The 12,961-nt window shown below is 46.8% G+C and overlaps 1 pseudogene; it reads right to left on the reverse strand.

The window, feature by feature from the left end:
* Nucleotides 1-12,961, reverse strand: part of LOC131586345 (uncharacterized) — a 982,094-nt pseudogene that overhangs the window by 540,407 nt on the left and 428,726 nt on the right.

Here is a 12,961-nt window from a genome sequence, read left to right on the forward strand (position 1 = left end):
CTAAGAGAACTTCACTGCACAAGACAAAGTTAAGTTAACCATATATTACCCATTTGCTTGTTTTTTCTAAAAGTTTAATAAGGTAATTTCAATCTGAGTCTTTTTGCTGTAACAAACGTGTAGCAGCATATATACCAATTTGGACTTTAGGTTTTGATTAAAAGTTAGACTTGATGTTTCTGAAAAGTGCTATGAAAGCTGATGGCAACTTGCCAAATCCTGTGTTGTTGTGGTTTTTCTCTAGTAAAACTGCACTTTAAAATCCTAACCAACTTCAGCATATACCAAGTAAATTCCTGCTACGAATAAGTATTTTCAGTAACATCTGCCGTTATTGTGAGTTATTCTCAAGGCCAGATGACATGGAATTGTGATGTATTTGTTGCATCCTTATCATCTCTATAGTGAATCCATGTTGCTGTTATATTATGTTCAAAAGTATATACCAAACTTTTAGTTGTTTTTTTATAATAACAGAGTAAGACTGAGTTATATTTTCATTTGATACAAATTAAGTGTTGATAAAATTAAGCAAAGTTAAGTTTCTCTCTGTTTAGGTCTGAATGTTTTTAAGTTAGGTTTTATAATTTTGGTATTCTTGTTTTTTACTTCTGTCATAATTAATTTCTACTAGGCTTGAATATTGTCTAATTTAAATTGTCTCACGTTTTGTTAAAAGACACTTGTCTAAACTGCAAAGCAGTTATTTTCTTAGAGAGATGAAGATGACTACGATTGAGATAACTGTGATGAAACACCTATGCACACCTGCTTGTAGATAGAGCTGAATGCAGTCTGTGACACCCTTGATTTCATCGCGAGTTCTATTGTTTGTCGCGATCTCTGCAGTTTTTGTTTTCTAGGGGTAACACAAAAGAATAGTGACTGTTATTTACTAGGAGATTTAGAAGTTTACCTTATTTCATTTTTTGTCATTAAGACGTAAATGTTCTAAAAATATTATTTTGATTTTGTCAGACACTTACTGCTGACATATTCATTGTATAATGTGAATTTATGTATTTTTATGATGAACATTATCTATAGAGTGTTATTGTTGCATTTATAGCCAGCTTCTCATATATTTTGACATATCTTTGTATAATTACCTTTTAGACACGTGTAATTTGAGATCTTTCGTTTTTAGCTACAGATGCATCTTGGTAAACAAGCTAAACAACTGTTCCTATATAAGGTTTTTCCTTGTTTTTTACTCCTTTCCTTGTTTAAGAAGACTTGCTTTTGCCTAATCCAGTGTAGCTTTATTATTTTTCAGTGCTTCCAGAATTCCAGGAAAATGTATCATTGCTGAAAGTCAGCTGTCACGAGAGAAACTCCAGATTAAACCAACTGCTAAATGGTTTGATTGGTCTGTTGCCTAAGACTTCTGATCATTTGCTTTATAAGAATGCACTTCAACAGTTTGCTGTGCTGTAAGCATCTCATAGCTGCTATTGTTTAGAACCTTGTTCTGAAAATGAGTTAAGGGACATCTTTCCCGTTTAAAGCCTAGGCCCTGGCCAAGCCTTGACATTACCTGGATGAAATGTTTGCCAACAGATCCAGATGTTTTCTGCACCAAATCAGAATTTGAGTCACTTTTGACTCAGCAATTTGACCCTATTAATATGACAGCTGGACCAATTTTGAAGTGGACTTGGAGAATCATTTCCGGAGGTGATTATCCAATCCTTCACTGATTTGGTTGTTTGTTTCCAGACTATGAGATATTGGTGCAGTGTTTCAGTGGTTAATAGTAATTCTATATCACATGTGTTATTAATTATGTTTATTATCTGACTAATTTCTGACTTCTGTAAGTTTTTCATTCATTATCTGTATAGTTTTGTGTTGATATTAATATGCATGATAAAAGTACATCTCACTTTTAAAAACAAATGGAATTGATACCCTGAAAACATTTAATTAATGTAATATGTGCATTAAAAAGGTAGACCACAATTCATTTTGAATAATGAAATATTTATATCAAAAATTTAGAAAGGTCATTTAATCTGAATTTACAATTAAGTGTACCACAGCTAAGCCAAAATGATTCATTAACATCAAGGAGAGAAGTGCCTGTGTTTTGTAAGCAGGTTCAAAAAGGTCACCTATTCATCTGATCAGACTGCCTGCCTCTGAAAACATGAGACCCAGTGAATGGAGAAGTCACCACACAGCCTTAGTACTCCAAACAAGATCAGAAGTGGAGCTGCCAAGATACAGTTATGTCTAAAAACTACACAGACAGTTTGTCAACAGAAGTTTTATGTTATCATTATAATGTTGTGTCTCTACCAATTTCCTTTGGTTATTCTCTGTTTTAAGATTTGAAAGAATGTGTTGTATGAATCTTTCTAACCATTCAGTCTCTATCCATGACCAACTAAAACAGCTGCACAACAGGTTACACACCCTGAATGAAGCTGATGTCCCCATTAGAAGTTGGTTAACCAGTTAAACTATTACTTAGTTAAAATCTCTTAGAAGAGAGATGAATTATTGTTATAGTATTAACAGAGATAGTTATTGTAAGCTGTATGTTATCCTGTATCTGAAAAAGTCTGAAATAAATCACGTCCAAAACCTGGGTTGTGCAAAAAAAAAAAAAAAAAAAAAAAAAAATTGTAGTAAAACATTTTAACAGAGCAAAAGCATGATATTTCAGTAAAAGCCTGTCTGCACAACCCAGCTTTCAATCCAGGTGTCAATATTAAAGGCAGTGTCCTTGAAACTCTCCTGGAACAGCAACAATAAAGAAAAACAATGGCATTGTGTACATGCAAAAGAATGTAAACAATATGTGTTAACCAATAGTAGCTTGTTAAGCCCCACAAACCCTGTCAGACCCTGTGAAAGTGTGCTAAAGATAGAAATAAATGATGTTTGCCATACCTCTATGAAGACTCAGTGAATAGTCTGAGCAGATTTCCATTAGCCTATTGGACCAAAATGTTATATATTGCTGTGTGGAGAAGAAACTCTGACTTTCACAAGCTATGGCTAATTCGTTGCTCCTCTATAAATCTCATGCCTTGAGACTTATATCTTATCGAGCTACATGAGCAATAAATCATCTCAAAGTATAGTGGTCCCATCCCTCATTTTTCATCTTGACACCAAACACACCCTGGAGATGTCTGGGGCCATTCATCATTTCTCTGCTCTCCAGCACCGAGGCAACGCACTCTGGCTGCAGCTCTGAGCTCGAGCCCATGGCAACCAGCCCTGGCAATGGGGCTCCATGGAGCTGCTCTCAGGAACACCCCAAGAGCTGGGGAGTGCCCCAAAACCTCCTGAGAAATGTGAGATACCTTAAAATCTCGTTGGGAACATGGAATATCCAAAACTCACTAACAGGTTTCCCCTCCATTCATCATCCTTAAACTTTGGCTGTCTCATTCCAGACCCCACCCCACCTCCCCAATCCAAACCCCATCCCATCCCATCCCTGCTGGACATCAAGACCCCCTTTGCAAGTCCTATATCCCCCATTTCACACCTCCCAAACTCCATCCCAACAATCCTGCCCCACCCAATGCCCATCTCACCCCTCCTGATTTGCATCCCACTTCACCCAATCCCCTTCCAACCCCATTCCACCTGATGCCTTCAGAAGGCTGACCTAGAACAGAGGCTGGACAGAGTTAAGAATAAAGTTTATTAAAAGGTCTGAAAGGATATGCATTGGGCAGTGCAAGAACCTGGCCAGGGCTACACCCAAGATGGACCAGAAATGGTCACAAAAATAGACAACTCATCATGAGGTCTCACATTTTTAGAAGTTTAGGTCCATCTGCAGATTGAGGTTCATTGTTCAATTACAGCTTCAGATGATGAAGTCCTGTCCTTCTTGTTTTCTCTCTTCAGTCCACCCTTGTTTATGCTTTTGGGCCTGAAACTTGTAACAGCTGCCCTTAGTATGAAGGTAGAAATTGTCTACCTACTCTGTGAAGAGAACTCACTAACACTTAACAGGAATTTCAAAAATACAAACCTAGACAGTGTAAAATATGAAAGATATGAAAGCTAAAACTTGAGGCATCACACCCTGAGGGGCTGCGGAATCCAATAGTTTTGAGTGGGACTGTGCAGTTTTCAGAGGCATTGAGTGGTTTTGAGGTGACAGATCAAACTCTCATTGCTTTGAGTGCCAAAAAATGGAGAAAACTACACCAAATACACCCACAACCCCTAAGTATTTCCCTGAATACCAGATTACCTTGAAGCACTAGTAAAATGTGAGGCTCTAGATGCCTTTGATGAATTTGTAGACTTTTACCCCAATTTTGTCTGTTTTAAGAGGATGAAGATGAATCAAAAGATCATCAGAACAAAAGAAAATGACCACCAGCCCAGTGTGTTCCCAACACAGATCACTGGGAACGTGGGTCATCAGGGCTCTGCCCAACGTGGGTCCTCTGATGGGGGATGGAGCTGGGGCAGCGCACGAAGCTCTTCCTGCACTTGGGGCACTCGCAGGGCTTCCCTTACCGGTGCCTCCGCTGGTGTTTGGTCAAGTGAGATCTCTGGGTGAAGCTCTTCCCACACTGGGGACACTCGTAGGGCCTCTCCCAGTGTGGATGCGCCGGTGCCTGATGAGGTTGGAGTTGTCCTTGAAGCCCTTCCTGCACTCGGGGCAGCGGAAGGGCCTCTCATCCGTGTGAATCCGCTGGTGCACGAGGAGATGGAAGCTGGTCTGAAACCTCTTCCCACACTCTGGACACTCGTAGGGCCTCTCCCCAGTGTGGATCATCTGGTGGATGATCAGTTTGGACCTCCGGCTGAAGCTCTTCCCACATTCCCCACACTCGTAGGGTCTCTCCCCAGTGTGGGTCCTCTGGTGGATGGTCAGGGAGGAGCTGGAGCTGAAGCTCTTCCCACATTCCCCACACTCGTAGGGCCTCTCCCCAGTGTGGATGCGCCGGTGGGTGATGAGGGTGGAGTTGTACTTGAAGCCCTCCCCACAGTCGGGGCAGCGGAAGGGCCTCTCATCCGTGTGAATCCGCTGGTGCAGGACGAGATTGGAGCTCCTGTGAAACCTCTTCCCGCACTCAGGACACTCGTAGGGCCTCTCCCCAGTGTGGCTGCGCTGGTGACGGATGAGTTCAGAGCTCCAGCTGAAGCCCTTCCCACATTCCCCACACTGATAGGCCCATTCCCCAGTGTGGATCATCTGGTGGCAGATCAGGCGGTTGCTCTGGCTGAAGCTCTTCCCACACTCCAAGCACTTGTAGGGCTTCTCCCCATCCTGAAGCTGCTCATGGACCACCAGCTCAGAGCCCCGGCTGGATCTCTGGCTGCCTTCCTGACACAGGGTGGGTCTTTCCTCCTCAGAGCACCCTGGGATGGGTTTGGAGCCCCTCCTCCTGCGGGATCTCTGGAAATTTTCCTTCCTGTTGGATTCCTGTGCTGTGGAGCTGCTCAAAATGGCCTCTTCCATGAGGTTCTGCTGTGGGGATTTTTCCTCCCTGGTCTCCATCCTCAGCTCCTTGTCTGGGGGAGGAAGGACAAGGAGAGGATGGGATTTGTCTCCGTGCCAGAGGGAAGGGGAAGGAGATCCCCCCAGTGCGTCCCTGGCAGGACGGCGTCGGCAGCGGGGTTGTCCTGCAGCCGGGGGCCATGCTGAACTGGGAGATGGAGCAGGAGAGAGGGGGAAAGGGGCACTGACTTCCTCCTCACCTGCCTGGGTGTCCTGGGACATCTTCCTCTTCCTCACAGCCTGCTCCTCCATCCAGCCAAGGTTTGGGAATGGGAAATCCTGGTTTGGGGAGAAATACAATTCATGAGCACTTTGGATTAGGGGGCTCCTCCTGCCCAAATTCTAGATATCACAAGCTATCCATAAAAACCTCCCAAACACCAAGATTCAGCCCTGAAAATATCTCCCAGGAGTTCCTTGTCTCTGTTGTCTCCCTTTTGGTGTTCAGAGGTTCCCCCCTGTCCCAGCTCCTGGGGGTCACACTTGTACTTTGGGTCCCCTGTCTGCTCAGTCCGTGCCCTCCTGAGGCAGCTGGGAGTGCCAGGAATTCAGGAAGTTCCTCCCGTTTCTATCTCCTCAATAAAAGATGCTGGGACTCCCCATCGTCTTCCCAAGGGGCATTTGCTGCTCAGGTTTGGAGTTCTTCATTCTCCAAACATCCCCCCAAAAAAATACAACCCAGGGATCCCCCAGGATATCTGGGCTGAACTCCCCCTCCATGGTCACCTGTGGAATGAGGGATGATGATCACACAGGTGGGGGCTGTGAATTCAGGGAGTGCTGGACCTTGTGGTTCCTTCTCCTTTCCCTGATCCTCCTTTGTCCCTCCTCTTCCTACTGCTCCTCCTCTTCCATCCCTCCTCCTCCTCCCCCAGGAGCAGCGACACCCTCGGTGCCCCGTTCCCAAACCCCTCACAGCCCACGGCAGGAGCGGGGATGGAGCCGGGACAGGTCGGGATGGGCAGCGCGGGGCTCTCCGCTGCTCCCACCCGCTGGGGACGGGGGGAACCCGGCCCGGGGAAAAGGAGAGGGAAACTGGGAAAATTGGGGGCTGCAGATCCAACCTGGGGCTGGCTGGGGACCCTGGCTGGGGACTGCCAGCCCTTAGGGCTCCTCTGGGGAGATGCGGAAGGGGGGAACACAGAGAGGGCTGGGGGATCCCAGGAGTGGCAGCACTGGCAGGGACTGGTTTGTACTGGGGTAACTGGGAATGATTGGGAATGAGCACAAGCATGCTGAGGGCAGCTGGGATATACTGGGAGTGTCTGTGACCATACTGGGAACAGCTGGAACCACACTGGAGGCAACTGGGAGTGAGTGGGACCATGCTGAGATGGACTGGGACTATTTCAGGGACAACTGGGATCATACTGGTAGGAACTGGGAAGAATTACAACTATTCTGGGATCATGCTCAACTGGGATCATACTGGGATCACAGTAGGAGCAGCTGGGTCCATGCTGGCTGAGACTGGGATCCCATTGTGGGTGACTGGAATCATACTGGGATTGACTGGGAGTGGCTGTGAGCAACTGGAGTCATGCTGAGAGCAACTGGGAGGAGCTGGGAATGACTGGGAGCGTGCTGGGGCTGACTGGGATATACTGGGAGAGACAGGGAGTCCCAGGGATCACACTGGAGGCTACTGGGGTCATACTGGAACTGACAGGGAGCAACTGGGGGCCACTGGCCTCATACTGGGAGTGACTGGGATTAGATTGTAAGTGACTGGGATCAGACTGGGAGTGTGAAGAAAACTGGAAAATTGGGGAAAAAATGAAAAAAAAAACCCCAGGATAAATTATAGGAAAACGAAAGGGAAAATTCAGGGAAAAAACAGAAAAATATCAGGGTGAAATAAAAAAAAATTGGGGAAAAAACAGGAAAAAATTGGGAAAAATTTGGGAAAAACAGGGGAAAATTTGAAAAAAAAAATGGGGAAAACCAGGAAAAATTTGGGGAAAAAAAGAGAAAACTCAAGGAAAAAATGGGAAAATTTGGAGGAAAAAGTCAGGAAAAGAAAGTGGAAAAAATCTGGGAAAAATCAGGAAAAATCAGAAAAAATGGGGAAAAAATCAGGAAAAAATAGGAAAAGAAGGAAAAATAATGAAAAAACAGGGAAAATTGGAAAGAATATTGGGGAAATCAGAAAAAAAAACTGGGAAAGAAATTGGAAAAATTGGGGAAATCCAGAAAAGAAAGAGGAATAAAATCTGGAAAGAAATAGGAAAAAAAACAGGAAAAATCAGGTAAAAACTAGGGAAATTTGAGAAGAAATTGGGAAAAAGCTAGAAAAAAATTGGGAAAGGAAGAGAGAAGAATCAGGAAAAAATGGGAAATACATGAAAAAAATTGTGAAAAATTGTGAGAAATCAGGGAAAATATCAGGAAAAGAAAGCCGAAAAGACCCTGGGAAAAATCAAAAGAAATCAGGAAAAAACTGGGAAAAATATTGGAAAAATGAAGGAAAAACCAGAAATATTTGAGAAAAAATTGCAAAAAAATCAGGAAAATAATTTGGAAAAAATTAAAAAAAAATGCAGAAAAAAAGGAAAGTCATGGGAAAATCAGGGAAACAAACCAGAAAAGGATAAAAGATCTGGAAAAATCAGAAAAAAAAATGAAAAAAATCAGGAAAGAATTGAGGAAAACCAGAAAAATTAGGGAAAGGATAAGGGAAAAATCAGAAAAAAAAAAGTGAAAAAAAGGAAAAACCACAAAAATCAAGCAAAACTTTGAGAAAAAAAATGGGAAAAAACAGGGAAAAATCAGGAAAAGAAAGAGGAAGAAGACTGGGAAAAAATTGGGAAAAATCAAGGAAAAAATAAAAAAAATGAGGACAAGAAAGTGGGGAAAAAACTTTGGAAAATTGTGAAAAAAATTGGGAAAAAAATTGGGAAAAAACTAGGAAATATCAAGGAAACAAACGGGAAAAATCAGGAAAAAAAATTTGAAAAATATGTGAAAAAAATTATGAAAAATGAGGAAAAAAATAAGAAAAAGGGAATAAAACCTGGAAAAAATCAGGGAAAAAAAAAAAAAGAAAAAAATTGGGGGAAAATCAGGGAAAAAAATGGGTAAAGCAGGGGAAAAATTGCTAAAAAATGGGAAAAACCAGAAAAATTATGGAAAAATTTGAGAAAAAGTTGGGGAAAAGACAAAAAATTTTGGGAAAAGAAGAGGGAAAAATCAGGAAAAACAAAAAAATCAGGAAAAAAATGGGGAAAAAACTGGGAAAAATTCAGGGAAAATGAGGGAAAAATCAGAAAAATTAATTAAAAAAAAAAAAAGAGAGAGAAAAAATTGGGGAAAATAATGGGGAAAATCAGGAAAAAAACAGGATGAAATCCCCCTATCCCATTTTTCCATGGAATTTCGGGAATTGCCTACCTGCGAGGTCGTAGAAGAATTTCCAGACCTGGGATACAGGGAGTGGGGAAAAATGGAATTGCAGATGAACTGGTCAAGATTTTTGGGAAGGTAGATGGTCTGGTGCTATTCCAGCTTCCAGAATGTTCGGCTGAATCCCACGCCTCCTTCCGACTGGAAATCATGGGGAAATCATGGAAAAATTATGGAAAAATCACAGGAAAGCTGTGATTCAAAATCATGGAGTTTTGCCCCAAAGCACCGTTTTTTCCCGCCAAAATTTCTAATTTTTCCCCCAAAATATTAATTTTTTGGAATAATTAAGTGGGGAAGATTAGGGGGAAATAGGGAAAAAATAGGGAAAAAATAGGATGGAAATGGAGGAAAAATGGGGGAAATTTGAGCCAAAATGGGGAAATAATAGGGAAAAAATGGGATAAAAATAGGGAAAAATGGGATGGAAATGGAGGAAAAAATGGGAAAAATGGGAGAAAGGAATGGAAGAAGATGGGGATAAAATGATGGAAAAATGAGATAAAGCCAGGATAAAAATGGGGAAAAAAATGAGGGAAACTGGGAGAAAAATGAAGGGAAAATGGGAATTAAAATGGTAAAAATGAAGTGAAAGTGGGAGAAAAATGGAAGAAAATGGGGAAAACAGGGGAGAACATGGGGAAAAAACTGGGGAAAAATGGAGCAAAAAGAGGGTAAAATGGGGAAATGCATAAAAATAGATTAATAATGGGGGAAAAAATTGAGGAAATATAGGAAAACATGGGGGAAATTTGAGTAAAAATGGAGGAGAAATAAGAAAAAAATTCAGAAAAATTGGGAAAAATTGAGGAAAAATGAGATAAGAAAGGGGAAAATGCAGGAAAAAATGAGAAAAATGGGGGAAAACTATATGAAAATAAGATAAAGGAAAAATAGAGCAAACATAAGGAATAAATTGGGATAAAAATAAGGAAAATTTGGGATAAACTAGATAAAAATGACGGAAAATGGGATAAAACTGTGGGAAAATAGAGTAAAAATGAGGGAAAAAATTGAGATAACATTTGGGGAAAATGGAGACAAATTGTACTGGAAGTGATTTGGCTCATCCTGCTGCCGAGGAAACTGAAACCACACGGGGGGAGCAACTGGGCTCCCACTGCCGGCACCGGGAGCCCCGAACCCCTTTCCCGGCCGTGCCGCCCCTCCAGCCCCAGCACCCCCCGGGGTCCCGGCAATCCCAGGGGTCTCCCCCTCTCGGGGTCCCCGCTCAGGGAAGCCGCGGCTCTCCCGGGGCTCCCCAAAACCGGGGTCCCCCCGCCCCCGCGGCCCCGGCAGAGCTCGGGGGGCCCGGCCCGGGAAGCCCAACCCCCACCGCGGGGGGACCCGCATCCCCCCGGCCCCTTTGCTGGGGCTCTGCCGCCACCGGGAACCCCCAAAAACACCTCCCGGGGACCCCCGGTGTCCCCCCGAGGAGCATCTGCGGCTCGGCTCTGGAGCCCTGACATCCCCAAACATCCCCCCCAAAAACCCCAAACCCAGGGACCCCCGGGGTATTTGGGGCGAGCTCCCCCTCCCCGGGCACCTGCGGGATGGGGGGCGATGGTCCCGAAGGAGCTGCAGATCCAGAGAGTGGGGAGCGCACGTGGAGCCTCCTCTGCCTGCTCCAGCTCTTCCTCCTCCTGCTCCTCCTCTTCCTCCTCCTCTGTCCCTCCTCTTCCTCCTCCTCTGTCCCTCCTCTGTCCCTGGGCGTGGTTCGGAGCCCTCGGGTGAGCGGGGCCGGGCCGGGACACGATGGGAAAGGGCTGGGTCCCCCCCAAACCCAGCTGGGGGCAGCAGAGGTTTGGGGGAACAATGGGAACGGGGCGGGACAGGGGAACAGGGGGAGGTGGGAGCACTGAGGGTCCCCCAGCTCACCCCAGGACCCCCAAGCCCCGTCCCAGCCCCCCCAGTTCCCCCCGCAGCCCCGGCTGAGGGGGGCTCAGCCCAGGAGCCGCCGTCGTTCGGGGCTCCCCCGAGTGCAGGAACGGGAGAGTTCCCGGCTCGGGGAGGCCCCAGCAGAGGAGGGGATCTTGTCCCTCTTCCAGGGCCTTTCAGGGTCTTCAGGCCGCTTTAAAGAGGAGTTTTTCTCTTTTTCAGGTATTTCGGGGGGGATCCCACCACTACAGGGGTGTTTTTTCCTCCCCATTTTAAGGTGTTGGTGCGGCCTCAGCCCCACAAACCCCTTTTGAGGGGGGATCATGACGGCTTTAAGTGACATTTTTAGGGGTGTCCCCACCCCAAGCCCCTGTAGGGGATGTTTTGTCCCCCCAGGATGAATTTTGGGGGTTCTCTCTACCATGGCCGCTTTAAGGGCCCCCGGTATTGTCGGGTCCCACTGTAACTCCTCTTAAAAGGGCAACACCACTCCCGTTGGTTCCGGCAGTGGAGCCCCGGGAGGGGTTGGGGGTCCCGGGAGGGGTTTGGGGGTACCTGGGAGATGCCGATGAAGGTGATGGGGTCCCGATGCTGGGTATAAACCCTTGTGAGGGGTTCCTGGGGTTTTTCGGAAGTTCTGGGTGTTTTTGTGGCCATGGTGGTTTTTTTGGAGTTCCCAAGGGGGTTTACAGGAATCCTGATGGGGGAATTTGGGTGATCCTGGGGGTGGAATTGGGGGTCCCAAGGCTGTTTTGGGGAACCTGCTGGTGATGGAGATGGGGACCCCATGCCAGGTAGGAACCTTATCAATGTCTGTATAGGGTTTTGCGGTCTTGGGGAGTTTTTGGAGCATCCAGGGATGTGTTTGGGATCCCGGTGAGGCTGGGGTGTCCTGGGGGGGTTTGGGGGTTCTCGGCAGGTTTGGGGGTACCTGGGCAATGTGGGTGGCAGTGCTGGGGACCCCGTGCCGGGTTTGAACCTTCTCACTGTGCACGAGCAGTGTCAGCGTGTTCAGGGAGATCCTGGGGGGCCCGGGGGGTCACCCCAAATCCCAGGGACCCCAAATGCTGAGGGACCCCCCAAACTGCCCTCACCGCTGGATCTGCTGCAGGCAGGGGGGCACCAGCACTCGGCCCCCACCCTCCACCATCACAGGGGGGCTGTGGAAGAAATCTGGGGGTGCACGGACAGCTCGGGTGGGACCCCCAAAGTCCTGGGGGAGGGGACACAGGAGGATTCCCAGGAATTCCCGTTGTGGGGGGAAGAGGGGGAACCCAGGAAGAGCTTGGGGGGGCTGGGTGGGTCATGGGGGGACCCCCAGGAGTCTTGGGGCAGGTGGGGAGGTCAAAGAACAGGGCGACCCCCAGGATGGGTTTGGGGGGGAACCGGATTGGAGCTCCCATGGCTGCGGGATGGGAAGATCTGCCCATGGAATTCCGTGGGAATGGCATGGCAGTGAGATCCATCTACAGAATTCCCATGGGAATGGGACAGCAGCAGGATCCATCCGTGGAGGTCTTACTGGAATGGGATGTCTGAGATCCATCCATGGAATTTCCATGGGAATTCCCACGTTCCCAAATTTTGCCCTCCCAAATCCCACATTCCCATATTCCCAAGGGAATTCTGCCTTCCCCACCTTTACACTCCAGCGCCTCCCGCCCATATCTGACATATTTCCGGAGACATTCCCTGCAGCTGTGAGCCAGGGAATTCGTTAATCCCTCAGCCTGAATCTCAGGGATCCCCATGGCGGTGCCACAGTTGCCATCGCAGCCCCACAGATCCCCCAGCCCCGGCTCCCCCCGCTCAGCCCCGCTCTGGCTGTGCCGCTGCTGCAGCATCTGCAGCTCCCCGCTGGCCCCGTGCCGGTGCCGCTCCTTGTGCCGGCCCTGGCTATCCCAATATCCCAGCCCTGGCTATCCCAGTATCCCAGCCCTGGCTATCCCAATATCCCAGCCCTGGCTATCCCAAGATCCCAGCCCTGGCTCTCCCAATATCCCAGCTCTGGCTATCCCAATATCCCAGCTCAGGCTATCCCAATATTCCAGCTCTGGCTATCTCAATATCCCAGCCCTGGCTATCCCAATATCCCAGCCCTGGCTATCCCAGTATCCCAGCCCTGGCTATCCCAAGATCCCAGCCCTGGCTATCCCAATATCCCAGCCCTGGCTATCCCAATATCCCAGCCCTGGC

The sequence above is a fragment of the Poecile atricapillus genome, chromosome 19 (genome assembly GCF_030490865.1).
Source record: "Poecile atricapillus isolate bPoeAtr1 chromosome 19, bPoeAtr1.hap1, whole genome shotgun sequence".
Classification (NCBI taxonomy): Eukaryota; Metazoa; Chordata; class Aves; order Passeriformes; family Paridae; genus Poecile; species Poecile atricapillus.